This window comes from Herpailurus yagouaroundi, unplaced genomic scaffold, assembly GCF_014898765.1.
Source record: "Herpailurus yagouaroundi ecotype Mexico unplaced genomic scaffold, PumYag 140, whole genome shotgun sequence".
NCBI lineage: Eukaryota > Metazoa > Chordata > Mammalia > Carnivora > Felidae > Herpailurus > Herpailurus yagouaroundi.
This window is the reverse complement of record NW_024412395.1, coordinates 30,850,967-30,877,349: the sequence shown is the minus strand read 5'-3', so window position 1 is coordinate 30,877,349 and position 26,383 is coordinate 30,850,967. Positions and strand designations below refer to the sequence as shown.

The 26,383-nt window shown below is 39.5% G+C and overlaps 1 long non-coding RNA gene across 1 annotated transcript; it reads left to right on the top strand.

Annotated features, from left to right (window-relative positions):
- The first annotated feature begins 9,793 nt into the window (after nt 1-9,793).
- On the top strand, nt 9,794-17,788 carry LOC121030234 (uncharacterized). Its single transcript, XR_005790130.1, has 3 exons — nt 9,794-9,922; nt 10,379-10,447; nt 17,478-17,788. It is a non-coding gene; the product is annotated as an uncharacterized LOC121030234 (long non-coding RNA).
- The last annotated feature ends 8,595 nt before the right edge of the window (nt 17,789-26,383 follow it).

Below are 26,383 nucleotides of genomic sequence, written 5' to 3'. Positions count from 1 at the left end.
GAGACTGCCTCCTTCATGCACTTCCAAATGGTGCAGAGTGAGCAGAAGCTCTAGGAAAACCTTGCACTGTAGGTACTTTTCTGGCTGCCTTTGACATACTATTCCCCAAACCAGTATTTCTCCCCTCCCTCCCTTTTTTTTTCTGGATGGGTGGGGATTAGGGGATTCTGTAACAGTATCTTCACTCTAGGATTCGGTTGTTCTGCAGTCTTGTTTTCTGTATTCTGGGATATTTAGCCTGATGTGAATAGGTGTTATATAAAGAGTCTTCAGAGGATGAACATGCATGGTGGATTCTGTGGCTCATTGATGACATCAACAAACCAAGCTCTTTCAATCTCCTGTCCAGTCATTCTCAATGTGTTGGTATTTGGCTCTTGTGCTGGTTATCTCAGGGCCATAAGAAGGCTACCACAACTCCTCACAACATAGCCATGTTCACAGACAGAAAGGAGGAGTGGGGGCTGGGGTAGGTAGAAGAAGAAGTGGCTTAAGGTAATTCCCTCTTTGTCTCTGTTTCAGGCTCTCTCTGTGTGTAGATAGATTGATAGATATATAGATACCTATAGATATATAGATATATTAAATATATCCACAAGATGTTCACTCATATCTTGTTGACCAGAAACATGTCCTATACCACCTATAGTATAAGTATGAGAAAGCCAATATTAGGCAAAAATGAATGGGATCACTAACAATGGCTTAGCTAATCATGATTCAAATGGTGGAGATTGAGCACATCACTGTTCTGCACAAAATGGTGGTTCTGTTGGTATGGAAGAAGGGGTGGATGGCTATTGTGGGGCCCAACAACAGTTCTACGACACTAACATAACCATGGTTATGTTTTATCCTCTTCTGCACTGTCACGGAAGTGTGAATCATTCATTCTAAGGGGCTCCCTTCCCAGTCCTAGAGAATGAATCATGATCATGAGTGATTTAAGCCAATCATGGTGGCCCAATTCCCCTTGCCAGTGGTTGGATTAAGCATGGAAGTGTGACACAATTTTGACCAATGAGATGTAACAGGAATTGGAAAGGGGGCTTCTGGGAAATATTTGCCTCTCTGACTAAAAGTGACACATGAGGGAAAATAGTATTTGATTTTTCCGGAGGATGTTGGCATATATGGTGTGATGATGGCTGGTACTACTGTAGTCAGGAAGGGAACCACACAACCTTTGCTGAGAAAGGCAAAAGGGAGAGACAAAAGTTCATGGGGCCTGATGACAATTCTGATCCACTGAACTAACTATCCCTGCAGACACTTAATGAAGAACTTATATGAGTAATAATTCTTATTATTTAAGCCACACTGAATCATTTTTTTTTCTGTTATTTTCCATCCAAAGAATCTCAAGGCAAGGTATTAATTAGGTGAGTTTCCCAAAATCTATAACTCAAAATATTACTCTCTAACCCAAAGTAATCCATGATCAAATAAATGTGGGAAATTTGAAAACTATACATGTTTGTGGAAGTTAATGATCATATTAGCATATCAAAGGCTCTGAGCAAAATTATCTTAAAGAGAATCTTTGCCTCTACTCATAATTCTATAGCTCCCGGGCACCTGGGTGGCTCAGTTGGTTAAGCATCTGACTTCGGCTCAGGTCATGATCTCACAGTTCATGGGTTTGAATCCGGTCAGGCTCTGTGCTGACAGCTCAGAGCCTGGAGCCTGCTTCAGATTCTGTGTCCCCCCCTCTCTCTGCCCCTCCCCCACTTATGCTCTGTCTCTCTTTCTCTCTCTAAAATAAATAAACATTAAAAAAATTAATCCTATAGCTCCCATTTAAGAAAAGAATTAAATAAACAGTATATAGGTAAGAGAAATCTCTCTATTCAAGAGATTTTGAATAGAAAATATATTTGATATACTAACCCCTCTCTCCTAGTAAGAAATCCATAAAAACCCCTGCTCTTCTCTACCCCTCGGACTTGAATCTATCCTTGACACTGGGAAATCACTAGCAGGACTCTCGTTCTTTGCAACAATCTTGAGGTGGTCCATTGTTTCCACTAAAAGACCAGCTCTCCGTTATAGCCACACAGGCCAGCTTCCCTGACTCTTACAATCATCATAAGGGCCTTCCTGTTAGTCAACTAACATTGATTATTGATTATCAGCAATAAACCCCAAACTCTGTGAAATCTGAAGAAATACAGGTATAAGATGTGGTCTATGTATTAGTTTCCTAGAGCTGCTATAACAAATAATCAAAACCTGGGTGGCTTAAAACAACAGAAATTTATTCTCTCATAGTTCTGGAGGTTGTTGACAGGGCCATGCTCTCTCCAAAGGCTGTAGGAAAGAATCCATTCTTGCCTTTTCTAGCTTCTGATGGTTGTTGGCAATCCTTGGCTTTGTTTGCTTGTGGCAACGAAACTCTGCCTCTACTTTTTCATGTAGTCTCCCCTCTGTGCATCTGTGTTTCTCTCCTTATGAAGACACCAGTCATTGGAATAGGACTCACCTGAGTCCACTATGATCTCATCTTAACTGATAATATCTGGAAAACCCTATTTCTAACTAAAGTCCTACTCTGAGGTTCTGGATGGACACTATCAAACCCAGCACAGTCTGTAGTTGAGGAGCATTCACTGTGGTTAGGTTTGCCCCACATTTCTGTTATTGGCAGTAAGTGTCCTTACTGTGAGATCCAGGTGGCTCAGAGAGAAGAAAGTGTTCAAGCTGTTTGGATGGGGTCAGGGAAAATGTGTGGATGAAGTGGAACTTGAATGGAACTTTGAAACAGGGCTGGAATTTCGTCTAATGGAGGTGACAGAGTAGAATGTTTTGCATCTTGGAGATGGGAAAAATTCATGACCAAGGACTGTGAATTAACAGCTCTATTCTGAATAAATGAATTACTCAAGCCCTTACTCACTTGGACTGTGATTCCTGAGGACATATGTAGTCAGGGCAGGGCAAAGTTACCATTCCCAAGGCCCAACCTCTTCTTTATAGCTGGGAGGGGTTGTTGTAGGGAAAGAAGATGTGTGTGTATGTGAGGGGTGGGGCACAGAGGAATTTCCTTTATGTAATGAAAATGGTCTGTCTCCTTGCAAGAAAGAAGTTGGGGATAGTAGCAAGAAAGGATTATATACTTTAAGTAATCATAAAAGCTTAAGACAGAAGATAGATATTACCCACTTAAAATAGACATGTGAAGACCACAGTTGTAGGTCAGATTTAGATGTGGATTTTTTTGGCTTAAATCCAGAAGAAAATTTAAAATCTTGATTATTATTATCTACAGTTTTTTCTTTTGCCAGCACTGTTTTTTTTAAGTCACATTCAAGATTTGTACACCTGTCTAAATTTATTTCCAAATATCCTAATAACTATTTACTTATAGCCTTCTAAATTTTTGCAATATTGTTTGGATGCTCCAACTATTAACCTTAGTCATTTTAAAGTAATTGTAGCATGGCTCCACATGCAAAACATTACTAGAAAAGACTTTGCTCTGCTTCACATAGAACCAGCTGAGTATTTTACTTCCCTTTCCTTTATATAGCTTCTTTTCCCTATATATAGATCAAACAGTTTTTAAAAGTATCTCTAATTCCTGGTCTTCAAAGTCTGCTAGAGCAGCCCTGAAAATTGTCTCCAGAAATAAGTTTCTTTGCAGCCTACTAATTTAATTCAGCCGTCCCCAAATTTACGAATGGTGTTTGCTCCAAAATGACCTCCTTTTCCTTTGCTACAACCACAACTTTGGTTTAGTGGACTTTTGACCATTATTGCCATCCACAGTGCTCCTGTATCACCACTGAGAGTTTTACCTGATACCCTTAGGTCATCTGGAAATATGTCTCCTGCCTGTCACTGGCTTCTTTGATAAATCCCATCATATTTTGATGTCAAACTTTAGGTTTCAGTGGCAAAATTGTCCTTTTCCCCCTAGCTTCTGCAGGATGGGATCAAGACGCACTATCCATGTTGAAACTGATGAGGCTGAAACAAAATAGAAAAATATTTAATGATATGAGCAAAACCAGAAAAAATCTATCTGACAATTAAAGAGAAATGATTAAAAGGGGTGTATCCAGGGGCAAGGCACAGACTCTGACAGAATGGTGGCCGGGTGGAAACATCTAGAGTGATTATTCTTATGGATACTGATTGCCTTTTCCAGGCTGTTTGCTATCACTCAGGTTCTCTTTGGGTCAGTTGGCCTCTTATTTCTGTGATGGGCTGCTGCTGGAAGGTGTGATGTCACACTTCCTAATGTACCGAATGACTTTCCTTTTTGAAGAAAGCTGTTACTTTTACCTCGAGGATCATTTTACAGAGAAACTATTCAAGGGGTCTCTCCAGTTTGTAAATTTGAAACTGACCCTGAAGTGTTTTAGAGAAAAGTTTTGGAACACTTCTGGCAGATCAACTTTTTAGTCGTAGAGGTTGAGGAGAAATTAAAGACTTGACAGATATCAGAACTGGGAAATGCTTTTTAGTTAAAATCGGGATAGAAATTTCTGGGAGTTTGGGGGCCTTGAAAGAAGTAAAAGGTATTTGAAGTGTGTTGGCTACAATGTTGAATCAGGCTTCAGTGTTCTTATGTGAACCAAGATTGAGAGAATTGTGTATAAGTTCTGTAAGGTCAGGGACTAGGTCTGCCATATTATTACATTTTTAGTACTTTGCTCAGTGACTGGTACATAGTAAGCTCTCAATAAACATCTGGTGACTGAATGGATAAATGAATAAAAAAATGAATGCCTCTGAGATCTGTGGGTAGTTGGATCTTACTGGCAGACGAAGAAGACTTGAAATTCCATTAGAAATTAATTACTTTGGTTTAAATATTGCTTTTTTACCTCCCACACCTTCTTTGAAACACAAATACCCCTGAGCAAAGTGACATGCTAGTCCTCTGATGTTTTACTGTGAATGGGTTTATCAGATCATGATGCCATGTGACATTAATGAAAGGGAGGAGAAACTAAATGGAGGTAAATTGTTGCAGAAAGGGAGGCCAGAACACAGGAGACCAATTTGATGCAAGTAGTTTCCCTATGGCTGCTTTTGTAAGGAGAACCCTGCTCCAGCTGTTATAGTCATTCCCGGGAGCACCTGCAGCTTTTGGAAAGTAGCACAAATTAGGGGAAAGAGAAGAAAGGTAGTTGGAGAGTGGACTTTTTTATTCTGACCTAGTTTTCTATTAATAAAATGTATTTATTACTTACGCAACATTTTTCCCAGCAGGCAAATTATAACTAACAACATACAATTTTAAGCTAACATTCTTTCTGCTAAAGGCCTCAGTCATAACAGGTGCTATTAAGGGTAATAAGTACTTGACGAGGGAGAAAGAACAATTCTTTTATTGGAACATTAGTGGAAGGTCCAGTCAATGTAGTTAAGAATTATGTCAAGTACCTTATTTTTCTGCTCTCAGGGAAGACCACGATCTGTGAATGATTTTACGGTGCTTGGGTAATAATGAATTCTGGTAGATACAACTGAAACAGTCCTGTGGATGATTATGCCCTTGAAGGTAATGACACTGGGTTTAAGGAAAATGGATATTTACATGTAGGAATTGAAACAAACACTGAACGTTCAATCTGTGGTACTGTATTGCTATGAAGTTACCGAAAAGAGAGAGAAACCCTGTACATTCTCAGCTCAGAAAAGAGCGCAAGGAAGAGGAGAGCTGGGAGATAGTACCAGATGGTCACCCTTCCTACGAGCAGTAGTGGTGCTTTGAAAGTCCTCTGGAAGAGCATCAACTCCTGTGAGCGCATTCCTTGGGCCACTGTTTTTTGCTTTCTTCCTGAGCCTGGGTGTCTGGGGTGCATGGAGTTGGAAGAGGGGCAGGGATGGGCTGCTGCTCGGATCTGCCACGTCTAGCATTTGCAGCCTAAAGAATATAGGACCATTGTAAGAGTCATTTATCGTCGGGGCACTTGATTGGTTTTAAGAATAGACACTCACTATTTTATTTAGTTGTGAAAGCTCCCTTCTGGACCCAAGGGCCGCACAGTCTTATTAGCAACAAGTTTAAGTTCACATTGATACCAGGTTAGTATCACTCATTTCTTTAGCACATTGAGTACCTACTATGTGCCTTATTCCACAGCTGGGTATGCTGTTGTGAAAAAAACCAACAGAGTTTCAGGATTCTCAGAGCTTATGTTTTAGTGGGGGTGATATACCATAAACAGCACATAAAGATAGAGAGGTTGCTTTTAAAAAAATAGTCTCTACCTTGGAGGATGTAATTAGACAGACTAATATATCAGCATATACTTAACAGATAATCTAGAAAGACAGTATCAGTAACTTAGAGGACCTTTGTGGATCTCCAGTCGATGTCATTTACCCTGTTATGGGGCATGTTACAGTTGCATCTTTACACTTCAAGCTGACTTGGAAACTTTTTCTTGTTATTGCCCTACCCCTTTCTGATGATGTAATTACTTACCTTACTGGAGAAATTAACATTCTGATGAAATAGGTCACTGTCACATCGTGACTGTTGATTTGCATGCTGTTCTCCTACAGAAAGTAAGAGAACTGAACCAGTCCTCATTGTGACTTTCCATTCCCACTTTTCAGTTTTCAGATAACATCTTGAAAAGTGGCCTCTGGCCCCTCTTACCCCTCCCCCCCCAGTTGTTTTTTGTCTCCTTGGTTTATCCCATAGTGTTTATAAACAAGAAGAGGAGGTAAGAAAAATATGTGAATAACCATGAAAACAAGGCAGAAGGTGTAAAATGCTACAAATAATTATAAATAGTGTTAAGTAGATTTAGTAAAAAAGAAGTCACTTATCTTTTTTTATTTCATATTTTAAAAATATTGAATCCTTGGAAAAGATGAGGTCTTATACATCTATATCATCTATATCTATATCTATATCTATATCTATCTATATCTGTCTATATGTATCTTTGAATCATTGGACAAGAAAATAAAGGTCCTGAAATGTTAACAAGATTTATGAACACAGGAACAAGGTCTTATAGAGGCGATTGAAATATGTGACAAGCATTAGCATTTCAGAGTAGTGATGAGCTATTTGTATAGATTGATGTGGCTAAAAATTAGACAAGGCATATTAAAAGCTGAGATCATTCAGGCTTAGGAGCAGCTGAATATGAGCAATTATGAAGCAGTTAAGCCATTAAATAAAACTGAATATCTTGTGAACTGCCAGAGCAAAAAGGCACCTCCGTGTGACCGAGAGCTTTATCACCAACACTCTCGTCTCAAAAACATAAACATTAGGAAATGTTGGTGCCAAGAGCGATGGAGAGGTTCTTTGAAGGCAAATCATGTCACATGTTGCTCAGGACAGCAGCCTCATGCAGAGAAAACCATCTCTAACTGGGCATACCGATTGTGTGAGCAGAATGTGGGGATAAAGGGATTAAGGCCACCGTTTTGGTTTGGGGGCTGATACAGGGTCTGAATGATTCAGACCCTGTGGTGAATGGTTCACCTGGTTTTCGTCATGCTCCTATAATTGTACATTCAGACTGGCTGCCTTCATCAGCTGATCCCTCTTGTGTGAAGGATTGTAAACATGGGTAATGCTGTCTATGTGAAGATGATTATTCTATTCCCGTTCTGCTCTGGTGTTAGGTGCTTTAACATGAGAGGGTTTCAAGAACACACTATGTGAGGGGAAATAATCCTGAAAACATCTGTTCTTTCTCCAGTCCCTGTGACTTGGCTCTACCATTTGATAGTAAATAAGATTATTCTGTGAAGAATAAGCTGCAGCAGTTTCAGAATGGATCTGCCCCCATGCAGTAATGCTGTGTCTATATGCACAAGTCGTTTGAATGGCTTAATTGGTTGTCAATAAAACATCTAATATTTATTAGGAATCTGCCATGTGTTAGGCATGGGGTAGGCACGTTTACATATTTATACAGGAGAAACAGGGCGTTGGAGTAGAAAGAGCACAATTAGAGCTTAAGTCTTGGCATAGCCTTTAACTAGCTGGGGCAACTAAACAAGTCATTTAAAACACTCAAGGGCGCCTGGGTGGCTGCATCAGTTAAGCATCTGACTTTGGCTCAGGTCATGATCTCCCAGTTCGTGGGTTTGAGACCCATGTTGGGCTCTGTGCTGACAACCCAGAGCCTGGAGCCTGTGTCAGATTCTGTGTCTCCCTCTCTGTCTAACCCTCTCCTGCTCACACTCTGTCTCTTTCTTTCTCAAAAATAAATAAAAACATTTAAAAAACTAAAACACTCAACAAATGTAGAAAAGGAAATCAAAGTCTCTAGATCTGTATTTATTTTGCTGTTTAAAAGCATGTGTGTGTGTGTGTGTGTGTGTGTGTGTGTGTGAGCATGTGCATCTGCGTCTGGAAGAGATTATCTTTCATATTCCCTCCAGCCCTAAAGTTCTATGGGCTGTGCGTGTATACAGCTTTATTTATATTTTTGACCCTTCTGCTTTTTCTTGGAAAATATACTTTCCATTTGCTGTATTTTCTTTCTTCTACATCCAAGTCAGTCATCAAATTCCACTTTGATTCTTCTTTGAATTCTCTCAAATACCTTGCTTTCAACCAGTCATTCTGTATCAGGAAGCCCAGTGGTTAGAAAAGCAGTCTCTAGAGTAGAGTAGATGTAGGTTGCGATTCCTCCTTTACGGTTGGTAGCTGTGTGATCCTATGATCCTGTGATCTTTGCTATTTATTGAAAGTGTTTGAAACTCAGCTTCCTTATCTGTAAACAGGAATGGTGATTTCTAACTCTCAGGATTGCTGTGAATATTAAATGAAAGAGTGCATACAAAGTACTTAGCAAAGTGTCTGGTACAGAAAACTCAATGTTAGCTAGTCCTTATACTGGTACACTATTAGTAGTAGCAGTTGTTGAACTGCTTTCCTACCATCGCCGCCGTTTTTTTCATCCTACTATCCTTTTTCATTACACTGGTTCACTACAACAGCCCTGTAGCTGATGTGCTAACACCATTCATGGAACATGTACTATGAGAAACAACTCTACAACAGGGTAGACTCTGTGTTTCATTTTGGAGAGTTTCTGTCATTTTAGATCCAGGTTTATTCATTTTATTCCTGTGGCGTCTAATCTGCTGTTTATTTCACTCAGTGTGTTTTTCATCTGATTGCATTTTTCATCTATAGAAATTTTAATTTTTTTGGAGCAATTCTCCTTGACTTGCTCATGGTTTCCTCTACCTTAGTGGTGCTCAACCAGAGGTAATTTTGCCCTCGAGGAGACGGATGAAAATGTCTGAAGATATTTTGCTTGTCACAGGGGAGCATGGGGAACGCTACTGGAATCTAGTGGGTAGAGGCCAGGCTGCTGCTAAACATCCTATAGCACACAGGACAGCTCCCTCAATGAAGAATTATCTGGCTCCAAATGGCAGGAGCACCAAAGCTGAGAGACACTGCTCTACCTTGGATAAATGGAATATAGTTGTGGTATTTGTTTTAATATTTTTGCCCACTTGTTCCATCATTTGTGTCATTTCTGAATCTCTTTCTAGTCATTGTTTTTCTCCTCATTATGCTTCTTTGCATGCTTAGTGATTTTTCATTGGGTGCCAGTTAATGTGAATTTTATCTTGTTGGGTGCTGAATATATTTTGCATTCTTTTAAATATGCTTGAACTTTGTTCTGGACACATTTAAGTCACTTGGAAACAGTTTGATCCGGTAGGCCTGTTTTGAAAATTTGCTAAGTGGAGTAACCTTCCGTCCAGGAATAATTTTTTCTCACTACTGAGTCGATAGCCTTCTGAGTCCTCCACCTGATGCTCTGTGTGTTATAAGGTTTTCTACTCTGGTGGGGACAGGGGAGAAATGGAACTATTTTCAGATGTGTGTGAACTCTGTGGATTGCTTCTTTTCAGCCGTCTTTACCTGTCCTCAGTAATTTCCTCACACATACGTGTCCTTGTCAGCTGTCAGGTGAGTACTCAGGGAAACCCTCTGTATATCTTTCGAACACGAGATTCCCCTCTCTGGTATGGCGTGCTGTGAATTCTACCTACTTGGCCTCCCTTCTTAGTCAGCTCTATCTTCTCAACTCAGGGAGAAAGCCAGGCTCTGTTTGGCTGAGCCTGTCCCCATTATAGCCTAGATACTCTCTCAAGGCAGTAAAAGGGAGCAGTCGAGGTAAAACTCACCTGGTTTGTACTCTTTCACTCAGGCATCACTGACCTGTGCTTCCTATTGTCCAATGTCTGGAAACTAGTGCTTCATATGTTTGGTCTGTTTTGTAAAGTTACTTAAGGTGAAAGGGTAAATCTGGTCCCTGATACTCCATCAGGGTCAGAAGTAGAAGCTTGCAGTAGACTTTTAATAAAGGTACACAGACAGTGCTCTATATTGTATTTAAAATAGAATCTCATTTTGTTTCCACAGCTGTGCTTCTAGAAACATATTCTATCTTCAGAATCAAACTGGCGTCAGTGCTGAGATCTAAGCCACAAGGTATGCATTTAGCAGAATAACCTCTGAACTCTTCCATGTTGCTTCTCTTCTGCTCTCTCTCTCTCTCTGTATCTCTCTCCACGTGGTGTTCTTCTCTTGAGAATGTACTTCAGGGCTTCAGCTGTTCCATTTTAAACCTTTTACCCTCCTGTATCCTATTACTTGCTCAATTAATTTGGAACTTTTTTGGTTGCTCTTGGCCTTTTCTGCAGTCAGGTCCTAAAGTTTATGTACGGCTCAATAATTCATATGTCTGTTTGTTGGTTACAATGCAATTTAATGGTGTATTTATATTGCTGTATTTATTAGCTTTGAAATTCCTAACAGAGGGATCCATTTTCTGCCCTCAGGGCATGCTCACATTTTAATTACCACTCATGTATTAAAGAATATTTCTTTACATGTTTTCTAGTCACTTTTTTTTTCTTAAAGACTTTCATTAAGATATGTTTATTGAAGAGGATGGGGGCTGGAAATATAATGAGAACTGGGGAATGAAAGCAAAATAAAATACAACTGAGTCCCAAGTTTCAGTGCTTGCCAGCTGTGCCATTACTATTTCTCTTGGTGGCAGGATATCTTCAGATTTTTCCAAAGCTAGAGAAATGTTAGCTCTTCGTGGCTTGTGGTCACTAGCCTGGAAGTTACTAATCCTGATGCTGTTATACTGTAGCTTGAGTGAGCTTGATCTGGTTAGGGGCTTGTTATGCTACTCCACGTAGTATGATGCTTGACAATAAAGCCCAGGATTTAGGTTGAGTGGCTCATAAGATTAGAGATGGGAAATGTGGAGTCTTTCATCTTTTGGTTCTTAATTCAGGGCCAATCAAGAAGTCATTGGATTTAATGACCTCCAGTTAGAGGATTCTGTGAAATAAGCTGTTGCTGTCAATCCTATTTTTAATGGACAAGAATCCCCATAATTCAGTGCCACATGGTACCCTTTGTTCTATAGGGTTGATAAATGGGCTGTGAATTGATGGTTTCTGGAAACAATTTCTCCCTCCCTCCTCAGAGCTTAGGCAATTTGATAGGATAAACTATTGAAGTGTAACCAAACTTTATTACTGATCTAAATATGTTATTTGGAGTTGTTCCAGGATTTGTGGTTCATGTGGAGAATGGGGCCGCAGTAGGAAGCAAATACTATGCAAATCAAAGGAAGTTAGGATCCACCATTGACCTAATAGCTTAGGGAGCACTATGGAAAAGTGTCAGCAGTTTCCAAGCCAGGGAACCAACTCTTTATTCCAGGGTATAGCAGCTGTTTGAGCTGCCAGCTTGAGGCCAGGAGGTCAAGGCCAAGAAGATAGTAAAACACTGAATACGTACTTGAATAGCAGCCTGAAGATATTAGCAATAGAGAGGTTAAAACTGAGGCTCCCCCCTTGACAGAAAGTCTCTTACATTTTTCCTTCCAGTGGGTGTAGATGAGCCAATTTAAGAGAATAGCATGTAGATTGAACAGTATGATGCAAAATGACAACAGGTTATGATAAATGGCAAGAGGTCCCAACATACTTGGATTTAAATCACTTGAATTCAACTCTATCCACTTGGGGGAAACAAGAGAAGAAAAAAATAATTTAAATGGAGTGGATGATTCTGCTTGCCTTTTCATCCAATAAATGAGCAAGAGATAGATGTGAACCCAAGTTGTTTCCTGAGTTGGTCTCAGTCCTTATGTGCTTCTTACACTGAGTACTTCTATGCACAATGATTCAAATGTTTAAGGAGACTTAATTTTAACAACAACATGTCACTAAAAGCAAACTAAGAACTTCACCTAGTGCTCGGTCAGAGAAGGAACTGGGAGAAGGGGTTATAAACCTTCCTAATAGATTTTTTTTCCCAATGGTAATTTTGATTCTGTGAGTTTTGCTTCTAGTGCTAATCCTAGACCCTGATTTCCATAAAAGATGCAACTGCAATAGAATGGCATAATACCTGGCACATGGTTGGCACTTGACAAATATTGGTAAATTGAATGAATGTATGAATATTAGATATACTTATATGAGCAGAATGACAGGCAATCCTTTTCTAGAATATTTAATAGCTCTGCTAGAAATGTCTCTGTGAATTGCCCTAGCTACCATACATATATAGGTCTCATCTGTGTATCTTTTAATCGCTCAATAGATCAATTTATCTAAAATATAGTTGTAGCTACCACAACTCTTTAGTACTTTGAGTACTAAAGAATGATCTTGATAAAATTTGAGTTGTAATACTGAGTGGTAAGTGTTATATTTTGTGACTTGCTCATCTTTGAGTTTAAAAAGAAATCTCTGTCATTAAAACAAAATAAATCAAAGAGCGTTGTTGAAAACATATTGTAGAAATAGTCCACATAGGCAGAAATTCACCTTGAGGTGAATACTGGAACAAGGACCAACAATTGAATTGTAAGCCTTCCATTGGCCTTCCTAGCTGACTGACCATGGGTAAGCTGTAATCTTTCCCTTCTCACTTTCCTTTCCTGTAAAATGAATGGGTTGGATCAGAACAAACTCTGAACTCTTTAGACTTTAAACATTTCATAGTGAGTTTGAAAAAAAAAATCTTTGAAAATACTTTAGCAGACGAAAAGATTAAGGGAGTTTTATTAGACTGCTTTCCTTTTTCAGAGATCTCTAGCATTGTGATTTGGTATTTACAGAAGGGGCCAATCTTCAGAGCAAAGATTTCTACCTTAATACCTAATTTTCACCTCTTTAGAAACATTCAGAAATACTATTTGGAAGTTTCTTCTTAATTCTATAGTGGTTCTTAAATTTTATGATGCATAAATATTAGCTGGGAGGTTTGCTAAAAATGTGCATTCTGGGGTGAAGCCTAGAAATCTGAATATTTATGAACATACTAATTCTGAGGTTATGGTCCCTGAGCTCATTTTAAGAAACACTGATTTAAGGTATAAATACAATTGTCTTTGGATAGGAAGGAGCTCAAGAAATAATCAAGTCTAATCTGTCCTCAAAGATAGTTTATTCTCAAGGCCCACCATAGAAAGGTATTATACAAAGTTCTACATGTATTTATTTATTTATTTACTTATTTATATTTTAGAGACAGAGTGTGGGTGGGGGACGGGCAGAGAGGGAGATACAGATTCTGAAGCAGGCTGCAGCTCTGAGCTGTCAGCACAGAAACCGAAATGGGGCTCAAACCCACGAGCTGTGAGATCAAGACCTGAGCCAAAGTCGGCTGCTTAACCAACTGAGCCACCCAGGCTCCCATACAAAGTCCTACTTTTAATTTATTCATATCTTTAAGAATTCCTTCTTTGTGTTGAACCTAAAACAATCCTGTTTCACTTTTATGGTTGCTTTTCTTTGTTGGCCCCAATACTTCTAGTAAAAATTCTTATGGGATCATGAAATCTTGGAATTGAAAGTGACACCAAGGGATGGTTTTATTTAAGTACTCTGATTTTTGGCTGGACTAGAGTAAAATAAATTTTTAAAAAATCGTGAAATGATTAGAAGGCTAATATAAAAAGATTTGCTCAGTAAAAGACCTTAAGGTCATTTTGGAACACACAAAAAACTAGACAAAAATAAGGAAGCAATTAAAGACATTTCAAGACACAGAGCATTCCCAGTTAACTACCCTTAGGGAGTCATCTTTATCAACGTTTTTTTATTTATTTTTGGGACAGAGAGAGACAGAGCATGAACGGGGGAGGGGCAGAGAGAGAGGGAGACACAGAATCGGAAACAGGCTCCAGGCTCTGAGCCATCAGCCCAGAGCCTCACGCGGGGCTCGAACTCACGGACCGCGAGATTGTGACCTGGCTGAAGTCGGACGCTTAACCGACTGCGCCACCCAGGCACCCCGGGAGTCATCTTTAAAAGCAAGCGACTGCCTGGCAGGTTGGTAGGTAAAAGGTGAGTAAGTAAAATCTGCCCTTAGGGATTTGTGGAAATGTAGATGGGCCACAGTTTGAGTAGAAGAAGGCAAGTGAAGAGAATAAGTCTTATGACTCTTACCCACTGATACTTGGTACCATTAAGCCTCCAGTTAGCTAGTGCCTGGACTTTATAGATGGTGCCTAATGACCTAAGAATTGTTTTCAAAGTCAGGCATGGCTCACAGCTCTGCCTTAGGGTATGGTGGAGGGTGGGAGGTGATGGTAGAGAAGATGAGTTTGTCAATACCTTTTGTCATAAGCATGTGTGGGCTTGAGCCTAAAAGTTGTGTTGTTTATTTTGGCTTCCTTGCCACCTTCCTGTAGTGAGAATGCTCTCCAGAGTTTCATCATCTCTCAGAGGTTACTGAATGTCTGTTCTTTGTAGTATCAGAGGGGATGATTACCGGCAGCGACATTCTGGTTTTCACTCCTTTGCCCTTCTGATCCCAACAAATGTGTCCCATGGACGAGTCCATTTTTACTCTCTAGTCTGAACTTCATCTTTGATTTTGATTTGAACAACATCACATAATAGAAGAAAATGGAGTTGGAATTGAGGGCCATGCTTAAGGAAAATAACAGAAATTGATCAGATAAGGCTGGCCTAGGACATCCAAAGTAAACTTCAGTTTTGCCAGAGTTTCAGGTTGGTGTTGTCAGAAAGCATTTACCACCTCCCTTGTTCCTTTTTCCCCCCACTAGTAAAGCAAAAATCACATTATTAATATTTTTTAATTGAAGCACAATTAAGAGAACTCTAAAAAGACACATTTTGCTGGTTTTTAAAATACTACATGTGAGGTCATTCAGTTTGTTCTATAGCTCTGAATTTATTCAGAATTTATTCTCTTGATAACTTGTTCAAATAATTTTAAAGTTTGGGTTGAATTCAAACAAATAACTTGAATAAGTAATTGCCAACTGGATGGTTTTCCCCAATCCCTTTTTTTGAATGAAATAAGAATTGTCTCAATTGTAATAATAATGGTATAAAAAATAAATAGTATTTAATTCCAATTTATTTGATCATCAATACTAAGGAAAAGATCCTCTCCAAAGAAAAAATCAATAACCTCAAACTCAAGACATACTTTTCCAGAAATTTCTGAAGCCCCGACTAGGTCTTATGTTCCTTATCTCTGCTCCTACAGCTTCCCATGGATACCTTTGTCATAAATTTTACTAAAGTACTATAAGACAGTAGTACAGCAGGAAGGGCCAGTGTATAAGCTAAAACCTAAAGCCTGAAGTATAATCCAAACTCCAGCATTTACTATCTCTGTGATTTTAAAAAAGCTAATTAACTCCTTTAGACTCAGTTTCTTCATCTGTCAAATGAGGATATCACTAGTATTTACCTCATACTCCACACATGAGGATTAAATGAGACAATCCATGTAAAGTGCTCAGAGCACTGCTTGGCATATATCGGATGCTCATTAAAAGTTAGCTAGCTATGATAATTGTCTGGTCCCTCCTCTATACTGTGAGTTCTCACAGAACACAATTTACATGTCAACATTCATGTTTATTCCTGAAGTTTGTGGCATATATTCTCTACTCCATAGATGCTGAATGGCAAATGCTTTACTCTTGGTGACACTGTGGAATCCAGTTTGCAAATGGAATTAAACAAACACAAACCCTCAAAGCTAATATTGTGGAGTATCCACACAAGGAAGCCGCAGATACATTATCTCCAACATTACATTGTGTGCAGTAGGGACAACAATGGAACTTTAACAACAAATCTGCAACGGTTCTCTACCTTCTCCAGTTTGTGCTAAATGTACACAAAATTTTAATACTTAGGAGAAGATTTGCAATTCGCCAAGTCGACAGAAGACTGCAAAAAGATTATGGACTTTTGGTGCTAAGAGGGCTCTAATCCTCTCATTTCATTGATGTGACTTTGTCCCTAGTGGTCCCTGTGGTTGATGCTAAGACACATAAGTAGTCATTAGAATGTCTGGAACCAATACCACGGACACCCGGTTTCTTGGAAAGGCTTTTGTGAGCAAACTTGTATAACTGAGGATAGTATGAGAATTTACTGGGTAATCTTAATGAACAACAACAAAAAAAGGGAGATGGGGTTATAAAAAAGCCTGCTAAAAAATCTTTGACTGAATACCCCAAGCAGCAAACTCTATCGCCAGCAGGGTGCTGGATTGCTGTGGTGTAGCAGAACACAGTTTTGACTTTGAGGTAGAAGGATAGTGCTGCTTAGTGGTTTGGAGCCTTGGCCGTGGAGTCAGAAAAACCTGGGTTCTAACCCCAGCTCTGTCCTTTACTAGTTCCGGATCCCTGGAACCTTAAATTCTCTCTTTGTTATCTCAAGTGTATTTATTTATTTTTTAAAAGTTTACTTATTTATGAGAAATAGAGACAGCATGAGTGGGGCAGGGGCAGAGAGAGAGACACACACAGAATCCGAAGGAGGCTCCAGGCTCTGAGCTGTCAGCAGAGAGCCGGACGTGGGGCTCAAGCCCACAAACCATGAGCTGAAGTCAGAAGCTTAACCGACTGAGCCACCCAGGTGCCCCTGTTTTCTCAACTTTAAAATGCATACAATAGTACCTACTTCCTAGAATTATTTTGAGGATTCTCTGAGAAAATTTATATATTTAGTATATAATATTCAATAAGTGATAGATGTAGCCTTTGAAACTTCATTAGATTCTCTGAGCCTCAGTTTTCATATCTGTACATTGGCATAATAACCTGTAATTTGCAAGACAATTGTAAGAATTAAACTTTCAACAAATGTTCTTTTGAAAATACCTACAATCTGAGTGTATTGGCTTCTTTCCTACTTTCTTCTGTCTCTTTGGCCTGTGTTTCCTCCTTCTTCTCTTCTCCTACCCAAGGATCAGGACCTTACATTATCTGCTGGTAGTCCAATGCTCCTTATTGATCTGACAGTTCAAACCTAACTTTCTTGTTAGTGCCCCGTGCTTCTGTTTTTATTCTTCTTGTCAAAAAGTCACAATTCTTTTAGTGTTCATCTTACATGAGTATCAGTAAGGAAAGCAATCTGATTAAAGCAATTCACAGTCTACGTGTAGATAACTGGTAAATTAACTCAGAGACATTTACATTTGTGTTTTACAGCTCATGCTAGGAGAAATATTCTTACCTTGAAAAAACACATACAATTTATTAAATCAAAGAAATCAGCAACAGCTGTGTGGAAGATAAAGATAAAGAAGAAATAATTTGTGGAAGAAATATTTTGGGACAGTACACTTTCCTCCTCTGGCAACTTTCCCTTAATACATACAAAAGAAAGAAATGGGTCAGCATCCCCACTCCGGAATGGTTGCGTAAGCAAGAGGAGTCTTTTAAAGGTGAGAGTGGATGTAGGTATTTAGATTTGGGTCTCTCGTGGGCCTAAGTGTCTCCTGTTCATGTGCCTTCTCTAGAGATATAGTCTGTGAGATCTCATTTTTTTTGAGACAGCCCCAAGTACCGAAAACATAGACTTTTTTTTTCCTTGAGAGCACAATGGAAGCCTCTATTTTTATCTTGGCTGGAAATGAAAGGGAATGCTTCCAAATGTTTCAAATCTTCAGATGTCTTTAGTTTGGATGGAATAATATGAAAGATGAAGGCTGGCGGGGATGTGATTGAAGTCTATAAAGTCACGAAGGGTCTGAGCAGGGTGAATACAGATTTGCTCACCAAATCTCTGAAAGCTAAAGCCAAGGGCAATGCCTTAAAGCTTAAAGGGTGAACTCTTTGCACTTAATTGCACCTTAGCAAACATTCCTTTAGTTACAAAGAAAATAGAGTAGAATTCGAAGAGGCTGATGGGGAGTTTACCTCGAGAGGCGCTAACTGGACATGTGAGTAAACTCTGGGAGAGTTTAGGTTTATGTTCTGCATCGAATCTGCAGCTGAAAGGCTTGGATTAGAGAATACTTCAAGAGTCTCTGACATCCTGTGGCTTTGTATGTGATTAGTGAAAAAATTATGGGGTGCTTCTGGGTGCGTCCCTACCTTTCAGAGGCTGACATGGTGTAAGAATATAAGTTCCTTAGTGTCAAAATTGGAGACTCCCTACTGGATCCAGAGTGTCTCACCTTTGCAGGTCCTCACTTCTCATGAGGTGAGTTTATCCAGGGGAAAGTAATTTCTTAATTCTTAAACTAATTGTTGAATTCTTAATTGCCCACATTGTTATATGAAAAAGCAGAAGAGAATGTCCAAACCCTTGAGATTTATCAGATGCTCCTAATGAAATCATATTAGTATTAGCAACAAAACAGACACATTTAGTTAAGTTCCAATATATTTGTTTCTTGACCTGCCGTGATTCTATTAGTTTTAAAAAACACAGTGCTGGGGCGCCTGGGTGGTGCAGTCGGTTAAGCGTCCGACTTCAGCCAGGTCACGATCTCGTGGTCCGTGAGTTCGAGCCCCGCGTCAGGCTCTGGGCTGATGGCTCGGAGCCTGGAGCCTGTTTCCGATTCTGTGTCTCCCTCTCTCTCTGCCCCTCCCCCGTTCATGCTCTGTCTCTCTCTGTCCCAAAAATAAATAAAAAACGTTGAAAAAAAAATTAAAAAAATAAAAATAAAAAATAAAAAACAGTGCTGAACTCAAAATGGATTGTTCTCTTGTTATAGCAAATGTATATTGATTTGATTAAAAATGCACTAATTTCTTTACATTTCAATAACAGTGGATTTTTTTTCAGAAAGAAAGGGCTGGAAAATGTGTAGTCATGTAACCTGATAATCTCAGATAAGTGATATTTAATATCACTCAACAGGAAATTTTTTCCCTTATACCTTTAAAGCAAAAATCTCCAATATTAAGTAATGTATGTAGTGCATATGAAACATTTAGAAGAAAAGAAACCTCTCTAATTTAACTCAAGGTCATATGAACATTGTCAGAGCAAAGAGGGAGCTGTGAAATTATCCAGGGAACTTGAAACAGTCTAGACAGTCAATCCAGATCATTTAAAAAGATATGTTAAAGATGCTCATAAGAATAAGAGAGTTCTGCTAATATGAAGATACAGTTTGGGGACAAATCAAGTTTTGTTCTGTTTAAGAACTGGAGGTCTTACTTGCAATTCATTTTATTAGAAACACATATGCTTAAAATAGTTCCAAAGATAGGAAATTATTTAATAAATTAATATGTTTTATTCATTTATCATGCATACACATATAGCCATAGAAATAGCCTTAGAAATAACCTCAGGGTACTCTCATTAAATCTCCCATTGACTGTATTTAGGCAAGTCCTTTATTCTTTTTAAATTTTTTTCATTTGTAAAATGAAGACATGATAGCTGAAAAGGCACAGAATAGATCATCTCCACGTATGGCTTAACATAAAATTGAATAAACTATGTCTATGTACCTTTACATCATACAGACATACCACAATGTAAGTCTGCAACAGTTAGCTAATTATATAACTGGGGGAATAAATAGCAAATTAATAAATTATGCTTTTGTTTACTCTTCTGCAAAGGATAATTGCTCAGTAGCTCAAGCTTCCAATTAGTGGGAACTCATTCAATGATTGTGGAATTGAATTGATTGTGACCCATATCACATAAAAATGGGCTTGAATTCTAGCAGATATGCTTGAATTTCACAAATCTTGCATTCCACACTAGGGAAATCAGCCTCCAAAAGTATTTTCACTATTTTCATGGCTTGGATAAAGGTGGTAGGTTTCACTACCAAATAGCTATCTTTGAGAACAGAAATATAAACAAAATCACAGCTTGTATGTGAACTGATTCTCCTTTCCAATGCAGACTGAAGGCCAAATGTGTAAATATACGTTAGCAGTGCGAAGGCTCTCTTTCAGACAAACTGACATGCTAATTCTGCCAGGAGAATGTCACACACTTGCGTTTCTCTCCATTCTCAACATTGTCAACATTTTCATTGCTATCACCGCCCTGAAATTACTCCTGGATGACTTCTTTGCCCCCACCTGAACTGTTCAGTACAGTAGTCATAGCCACTGTGGCTGTCGAGCCCTTGAAATGTAGCTAATTCAAATGGAGCTGTGCTTGACATGTAAAAGACACAGCGGGGTTCAAAGACAGTATAAAAAAAAAAGAATGTAAAATAACGCATTAGTATTTTTTTATGTTAATTACACATAGAAATGATAGTATATTGGATACACTGGATTAAGTAAAATATTTTAGCAAAATAAATTTCACCTCTACTTTTTAAAGTGTGGCTTTCAGAAGATGTAAAGTTACCTAAGTGGGCCCACATTAGTGATTCATGTTTTATTTCTGTTGGATCGCGCTATTCTTAAGTATATGCTGAAAATGAATCGTTGCCACACACTCTTTCTCAGAAACTTTCAGTGGTATTTGAATCCATCCACATAACCTACATGTCTCTTTTAGGTTTCAAGCCCATCTCTAGTCTACACCTTTCCTATTTAACTGTTTTAGGAGGAGATTTCCTCTTCCCTCCTTGATCGTGTTGTTTACTGTCCTTTTTCTCTCCTTCCCGGCTTGTGCCAAGACTCTGAGCAGTTTCATTCATCTCGCATTTACTGCTTTTACTGATGGGCTCTGGGGCTACAGTCCCTCCCTCTTGGAATATACAGTCTAGAGGAAGAAAGAGACAAGTAAACAGTAAATGGTAATATAGCTTATTCGTGCCACAGGGGGCGAGAACAGGGGGGAGGAGGGGACACAGATGGGTCCCAACTCAGGTTCAAGAGTTTAAAAAAGACTTAGCAGAGGAATTGAAGTGTGAGTTGAAGCCTAAAGAATGAGTAGAGTTAACTGGGCAAATGTCAGGTGAGATGGGGGAAGAAATGGCCTTCCAGGCAGATAGAAATTAGACCAAGGCCAGGATGTGAGAGAACACCAAGTCTCTTAGTGAGATGAAGAAAGTGATATGGGTGGGAAAGGAGACAGTAAATTGAAGCCATAGGTCAGAGTTAGCCATGGGTAAACCATGCCAGGGAGCGTGGTCATGTATACACTTTTGCATTTCTCTCTTACCTGTCTGCTATGGGTTGATTCCATTCATGGACCCACATCTCAGCCTTTTCTGTATCCTTGCCCCTTGTCTCGTGACATTGCAGTACTTCTCACTAAATAGGCAAAGTCTATTTTCTACCTTTCAATCTGGATTTGGACATGTGACTTGCCTTGGTTAATAACATATTAGCAGATCCTATTTAAAAAGTGCTTGTGCATTTTGCCTGTGCTTTTGCACTCTACTGTTGCCATGAAAAGGACATGCCCAAGATAGCTTGCTGGTCCCAGAAGGGGAATGAAACACTAGTCACCCTTGTCAAACTAGCTAAGGCCATACTTGACCAGCCTATAGACAACCAACCCCTAGACATGTGAGAAAAGCCACCCAAGATCAGCAAATTCACCTAACAACCCCAGATATGTAAATACTAAGTGCTTACTTTGCATGATTATTTGTTATTCAGCATTTTTTTGTGGGAATGTATATCTGATACACTAGCCAACTAGTTTGTGTGCTCCTTGAGGGCAGGTCCATGTCCTTTCTATCTTTTTTCCAGTGCTCAAAAAACCAGTAGCAGTTGATAGATTTAAACTTTTTTTGGGTTGATCAAGGATTTCAATGCCACAGTTTTAATGAAAAATGGGAGATTTCTCAAGGTAATGTTAATGACCTTGCTAAAGCTTTCCATCGAGGAGAAAGATAGCACCTAATTCTCCTTCTTTACTCTATTAAAGACCCCACTGACAGCCCCCGAGGGAGGAAAGATGAGGAAGCTAAGTGTGATTGCTTAGTGGGTTTTCTGTACCAAGGAGAACCCCCCCTCCTTGATCCCAGGGTGCCAGTAGGATTTAGGATACTTTATAGGGGGGCCCACACAGTTTTTAAAAGCAGCTGACATAGGAGAAATGTCCAGTACAACTTCTGGAATGTAAATCTTATTTGACAGTTTTTCTAGAATGCCCGTCCTTCCCAGTAAAGCTTGGCTCTGACAGATGCTAAGTAGACTGCCAGAGAAAATTGCTAAGCTTCATGGACTTTGGTCAGGTGGGTCAGAGTTGATGGCATTGTGTCATAGTCATTTTCCATCACCACAGGAGAGAGGGAGGCTTCTCAAAAGATCCAGCTCTGCTCTATTTTGTGTAGCTATACTTCAGAATGCCACTAGACATCTAAGAACTGATGTTAGTCTCTGCTTCAGATCTCCTAGAAAACTTTCCTAGATCATCAAGAGTTACTGAACATCTAAAGTCCTTTCTTAATATATATATATATATATATATATATATATATATATATCACACTAAGAAAGGCACACATAAGCAGATGTGAGGAATATTGGTCCACTTTGTGGAATCAGTGCAGTGCTGCGGTCTGAAGAATGAAATCACATACCCATGCCTATGTGAGGAAATCCCTGCCCTAATGATGACAGTCTTTCTTGTGAATCAGAGATAAAAAGTGGCTTTGGAGTCACATTTCCTGGGTTTGAATCCAGCTCTGTTACTTATCTGCCACATGATCTTGAGCAGGAAAACTTAAGTCTCTAAGTTGTCTCTTGGTAAATGTCCTCTCTTGGAAGATGGAAATGAGAATAGTTCCAACCTCATTGAGTTAAGGCAAGGACAAAATGAGATAAAGCTGGAAAAGGTGTTGAATTCAGTGTGTGGCATTAGTTCTCAGTAAATGGTCCATTATTATTAGTGATTTTGCACTCTGTTGACTTTGAGAGCCAGGTAGTTGGCAATAGTGGTCCAGCTTGTCCTATAAGAGAATGACTGGCATAACTGTGTCATTCAACAACAGTTGAATCTTTAGGGGAAGCTGAGGTTACCTTAACGGTGGATTGCTTGTTCCATTATGAGGCTTGTGCTGGCTGCAGATGATGCTGTTGTGCCACCATTACTGTCCTCCCTATTGTGGGTGGCAACCAAACTGTTCTGAGAATGTTTTATGCTCACCTACTCCTACTCTCCCAAGTTTGGGCCACAGACTACTAGAAAAGAATTTTGCTCAACGGTGGAAGCTGCTTACCATATTCACTGCTCTTGGATAATTCTTCACTCCCATTGGCTATAGTCTGGCATGACGGTAACTTTGGATGATATAGAGGCTTGGTATTCCAACAGGCCAGTGGCCACAGATGGCTAGTATCAAAGTTTTAATAAGTGCAAGGTATGCCACTGTGAGGTGTGTGTGTGTGTGTGTGTGTGTGTGTGTGTGTGTGTATATGCGCGCACGCGCGCGCGCGTAGGGTGCAAAGGGTATCTGGCTTTTACTTCTCCTTTAGTTGTTTAGTCTTTCAACACATGTTTACAAAATGTCTACTGTATGCTAGGCACTATGCTTTAAGTTAAGTAGATATGCCTCACTGATGAATTGTTTACAGATTAATTTCTTGATCTTTTCCTGCAAACTGTGTATTCCAGATTCCCACATCAAGTGGCTTCTTGCTAGATTCAGCCAATAGGAGGTACTAGAAAAAGATAGTTGAGCAGGAATAAGAGGAGAAGCAGTGGTATTTCTCATTGTGCCCCCATCTTCCACATTGGGAAGTGGCTACATGTTCTTTGTGTCCTGCCTCCCACAAGGCATATTCTGTCATGAGTCCTGCTCCCACTAAACAGCCCAGATCTTGGGATCAAGTACAAGTCCTTCCTTTCATTTTCCTTCTAGCCCTAGTAGGGGCTTCCTGCTCTTGCTTCACTCTGGAAAGTTTCACTCTCAGTTTTCCCACAACTTTGCAACTAGTTTCCTAAATTAAATGCCTTCTGTTAAACTATCTGATGTGGTCTCTGTTTTCCTGACTAGATTTTGAGTGATATGTTCTCAACACTTTACATTTTGGGGGGTGACAGATATTATTCCAATAGCCCTCCAAATGTCTAATGACATTCTGCGATCTGCTATGAAGTACAGGTACAAGGAGGGCAGGTAAACTGGGTGGGAAGCTGTGTTGATATGGTGTAGGGTCTTGCTACTCCAAGTGAGGATTGCAATCCCCTGAGGGCTTGTTAGAGATGAAGATTCTCAGACCCTAGCCCAGTTACAACTGGTTAAGAATCAGTATTGTAACAAGCTTCCCATTCAGAGGAGTGATCCAGTGATGGCCTCTAGTTTCAATCTGATTACCATAATGCAGTCCTCCCAGCTATAGTCTGTTGGGATTGTACAGAATCACTGGTGGCCCTGAGTCTCAGCTCCATTCAAACAAGGGAACTTTATAATGCCTGCCTCTTGACTCTGCCTGAGCAAACACTGTGGGCTGGACTCTAGGGCCAATGCAAGACAGAGGGTAGAGAGTAGGGTAATTCAGGTATAAAAACCAAAACACTGCCTCTCTGCTGGCCGTTTTGGGATAGCTGGAACTGAGCCCCAGAGGACTGGGTCTTTGAAATGTATTGAAGAATGTTGTGGGAAAGTAAATATCTTCCCCAAAGTGACCATATCTTACATCAGCCAATGTAGGTCATTTGATTGCTATAACATTTCCATATCAGTAAACTTCAGATGAGACTCACATGCATTGTTTTCTTAAACCATAGTGGAAGAAGCTTTCATAAGAGCAGAAATTGTACAAATGTTATAGGCAAGTTTTTACCAATAATCTCTTCAAGTTTTTAATAGTTCTGCCCACTCCCCAGACCTAGTCATTGATTTTGGATGTGCTATTTCCTTTGCCATGACCATTACCTAGAAGTGAGAATAATGTAAGAGGAATAGAATCTGGAAGTAGAAGACCATTTCACCCACTCGTGCTGTTCTGAGGGCAGTGCTAACTTGGACCAGTGCCTTAATATTTCTGATACTTAGTTATTTCACATGCCAAATAACTGAAACCTACTTACCCATCGGTTTGTGGTATGGTTCAGATGGTATAAGAATGCTCTATAAAGTGAAAGGAAGTAACTGGTGTTTGAAAACTACACTTAAAGCAAAGCAAACTGGCAAAACTGTGGGGAGAAAGTGAAAGGCGTCAACAATATGATTAAAATGAGATGCTTTACAGCCTCTATGCTTGGGTCAAAAGGACTAAAGACTGCACAGTGTCCCTAGTAAATACTTGTGTGTGTGTGCGTGTGTGTGTGTGTGTGTGTGTGTGTGTGTGAATGCTAGTCTGTACATCTTTCAACCACCCCTTGCCTCTTGTTTTGAATTTGTGGCTGCTAATACTCACTTCTTCCTTACTTGTGGCCATGCATGTTGAAATTCATTCTATGCATATTTATTGAACACTGACTCTATTCCAGGCACCATTCTAGGTGTTTGAGATACTCCGTGAACAGAGTGGACCCCAAGCTCCTGTTTTCATGGAGTTTACACTTTAGAAAGCTCAAGTGACCCTTCTGGTTACACTCAAGTCTGTCAAATATCCATCAACTCTGCCTAAGGATGTGAAACCTAGCTGATCCTAGGTGGGGTAAATATGAAGATCCCTATTTCAGCTGCTTACTGGTTGTAATGCTGTTTGTACAGCTCTGATCTTATAGTAAGTAAAAGTGTTCCATATTTACCCCACTTCTGGGTATCTTCATGCTACCCTCCCCTTCTCCCATGACTATGTCAACTCTACTTCTGATCTCCTGGAATGAGACATTCTGCTTGCATGGGATTTCTTTATTCATTCACTTATTCATTCGTTCACTCATTTCTTCAACTGCATGGGATTTCTTTATTCATTCATTTATTCATTCGTTCACTCACTTCTTCATAGTGATATGCTAGTCACTATGCTAGGAAATGAGGCTATAGATATGAACAAAATAGAGAATGGTCCTGTCTTCATGGATCATCCTTTCCAGCAGGGGAGCCAGTAGATACAATTAATTACTCAATTATAATTATGAAAAGGACTACAGAGGGTAAGTTTGCCATATTAATAGAGTGTCTAATAGGGGTACTTAGACTAGTCTGACTTGTTCACTTTCTTGAGGAAGACATTTGAACTGAGTTATTGACAATAAGGGAGTGAAGGGAGGATTAGTGAGTAGTGGGGGTGAATAAGAACCTTTTATATGGAGGAGCGCCATGTATAAACGC